This window comes from Pipistrellus hanaki (genome assembly GCF_964339955.1).
Source record: "Pipistrellus hanaki genome assembly, chromosome: 1".
Classification (NCBI taxonomy): domain Eukaryota; kingdom Metazoa; phylum Chordata; class Mammalia; order Chiroptera; family Vespertilionidae; genus Pipistrellus; species Pipistrellus hanaki.
The window spans coordinates 85,975,052-85,978,459 of NC_140503.1; the positions used below are offsets into that span (position 1 = coordinate 85,975,052).

Below are 3,408 nucleotides of genomic sequence, written 5' to 3' on the forward strand. Positions count from 1 at the left end.
TGCACTAGAAGATTAGCCATAAGAATCCAATGCACTAAAAGTGCAAATGTAATATCAGTTTATTTGAAAAAAAAAACAAATTATTTCCAATCACTGAACAAATTTATTAAAATTCTTTCCAGGTGTTCTGTATCAAAGTGTGTGAGGGAGTGAGTAAAAAATCTGGTCATGCATAAGCCCTAACCCTTAATGCCATTCATCCTTAACATCCAACAACCCATAAAATATCCACCTAAATAAGCTTCTGCAATAAATAATTTACCTGTGTCTATTATAGACATACTCATGATCGGCTTCATATTTCAAAGTCTCACATCTATTATATGTTTGTTAATCATGACTTCAAATCCACATTGTGAAAAACGTTCTTATTCACAAAGTGAGCATTTTCCAGCATAGAAATAGAAATCAATTTGATCTTCAGAGTTCATATAGCCCACTAATGTGTCAATGCAAAAGGAAGGAGGAGAAAAGGGCTGAGCTCAAAGTTTTTCACGTAGGTACAAAAACAGATGATTCAAAAGCTCCCAGGCTGCACTGAAGGCTCTGCATTGAAGATAATGAGATACCATCTGCTTGTCACTAATTTACAGAGCTTTATGTGGCTGGAAAAATTATCAAATATCTATCTAGAGCTAGTTGTACCATCTATTTTCCTAAAATGCATTATGTAAATGCATATATTTCCTTTAGAAACAAATTAAAATGTTTATTTAAAAAATACACTTTTGAATTTATTTAATTTCTTAAAAACATCTTCTAGCAGGGAAACTGTATTTTCTCCTTCATATAATAATTGAGAGCTTATCTACATCTGTTTCAGATATTTTTTTTAAAGTAAATTTTAATGTCACCTCTGCACGCGCTTAGAGGAGAATGAAATGAAATTGCAATAATAGCAGCTAAATGCTTCTCCTACTAGGATAGGGATGAACTTGTATCTGTGAGATCAAAAGATCCTAAAGGAGACATAATATAAGTCATAGCTAATCTTTCACTATAAAATATCTTGTTATTTAGATTTTTCACAATGGAAAAGTACATGGGGGAATATTACATTTTAAAGTAACTATTGACAGATATATATATATATTTATTGGCATTTTATTATCCATACTAATGGCCCGGTACATGAAAATCATATACAGGGTGGGGAGTCCCTCAGCCTGGCCTGCATCCTCTCCAATCTGGGACCCTTGTGGGATTGGGCCTAAACTGGCAGTCAGACAACCCCCTTGCAATCTGGGACTGCTGGCTCCTAACTGCTCACCTGCCTGCCTGCTCGATCACTCCTAACCAGTTCTTTGAACATTTCCTGGCCCCTAATGTATTTATTTTTTTTGTCATTCAGTGTAACTTTATTTACTGTTTATTGCACATGATTTGAGGTCTTTAATTTCTAACCACCAAAGATTCAAAGGATTATTTTTTCTATGAAGTTTAACATTGACATTAGTGAATTCATGTATTCATGTGTTTTTATTGTAAACATCTGAATTATTCACATTGTCATAGGTCCTGAACTCATAAGCGTGGACCATGCACAGGCTGACAGCAAGCCAGGAAGCCTCTCTGCAAGCAAACAGATACTCTGCATAAGGAGAAAAGTTATAGCACAACATTTAATGTCCAACCCGAATGTTATATATATTGACTTCTTAATTCATAAAGAACTCAACAGCGTGGTTGGTGACAGGGTTGACCTGGTTTCAGGAGGAGTATTCCTGAAATAATTAAGGAAAGGGGGGCTTAATATTTCTTCTTGGTTGGTTGCTTCTCCCCAGCATCTTCATCTTTCTTCTCGTCCTCAGCTTCTTGGGCATCTTCTCCTTCACCTTCACCTCCTTCTTCCTCCTTTGCATCCTCAAATTCTTCCTTGGCACCTTCTTCTTCCTCTTCTTCCTCTTCCTCAGCCACTTCTTTATCCTTCTCCTCCTCTTAAGCTTCTCTTTCAGAGGGGGTTCTTCCCTAGCTTCTTTGGCATTTGCAGCCTCAATGGTCTCCTCTATCTTGAGCTGCTCCTCCTGGATGTGCATGGTGTATTTAGAAGGGAAGGAGCGAGCAGACATCAAGTAGAAGCTAGTCTGTAAACCACCGTAAGCGGATGGACCAAAGACCTGGGAACTCTGGGAGTAGCAGCTGGCTCTGCTTCCCACACTGTTGAAACTGACCTGGGTCTCCTGACCTTCCAAGAGTTTCCTGTAAGTTGCAATGCCAATGTCCAAAGCCATCTTCACATTTAGAAGGTCTTGGTATTCTTTTAAATATTGTGCCATTTCATTCTTTGTAGTTCTCAACTCATTTTCTAATTTGTTGATTATGTCCTGCATAGCACTAACGTAGGCATTCTGGTTATCTTCCAGATCTTGCAGCTGCTTTCCGAGCACTTTGTTCATGCCCCAGCTTTCTTCAGTCTTCAGGGCATTGGCCTTGAGCAGGCGGCGGCTCTTGGACACCTCGTCCTTGGCATCATAGGTGTTCTTGGCAGCACTCTCAGTCAGCATGGGGAAGTGGCTCTTAAGCCATTCTTCAGCATTCTGCATGTTCTTGGCAGCCAGCTTCTCATGGTGGGTGTGAATGTCCTTGAGCGTGACAGAGAGGTCGGACTTGGAGAACATGTCCATCTTCATGAAGATCTGAGTTTACTGGGTCTGTGCCTGCAGCTCGGCAATCTCCTCTTTATACACCTTCAGAAAGGCGATTTCATCCATCAGACTGTGAATGCACTTTTTGAGCTCAGCGCCTGCGAGAGCCACTTTTTCTGTACCATTGCGAGCCTCCATCAGCAAGCCCTTTATATCATCATGGTTCAGCAGCTCTTCCTGGTAGCTCACCTGGAGGTTTCTCCCAGTCCCTTCCAAGTCCCACTGCCCTCTCCTCACCAGGGACAGGGCGGGGGACAAGGCATCCCATTTTCATTAAAATGTTCAACCTGGGCCTGCTCCACTGGTGTCCTCAGGTGGCCCAGGACAGACAGTGATCCCAGAGACACTAACCATCCCCGCCTGTTCAGTCCTTATTGCAGCCTGAACCCCACAGGTGGCATCTGGCATTGCCTGCTCTGCCTGCCTGGTCCCTGATCGTTGCCTGGACCTCGCAGGTGGCAACAGGTGCTGCCTGCCTAGTCAGGATTATGGCCTGGACACTGCAGGAGGCATCAGGCACTGCCCGTGCCATCTGCCCAAGTCCCCGATTGTGGCCTGGACCCTGAGGGCAGCATCTGGTGCTACCTGTCCTGCCTGCATGTGCAAATTTACCTACCACTTTTGTTGGGTTAATTTGCATATCACTCCTGATTGGCTGTGGGTGTAGTGATGATATATTCAATTAGCATATTTTTCTTTTTTATTCAGTGTTTCCCAAAGTGTGGTACGTGTACCCCCAGGGGTACGGGAAGAGTTCGGTGGG

At 42.4% G+C, this 3,408-nt stretch overlaps 1 pseudogene across 1 annotated transcript; it reads right to left on the bottom strand.

The window, feature by feature from the left end:
- Positions 1-1,749: 1,749 nt before the first annotated feature.
- On the bottom strand, positions 1,750-2,783 carry LOC311620622 (neurofilament light polypeptide-like; annotated as a pseudogene). The gene has a single exon. The product of its transcript is annotated as a neurofilament light polypeptide-like (transcript).
- Positions 2,784-3,408: the final 625 nt, after the last annotated feature.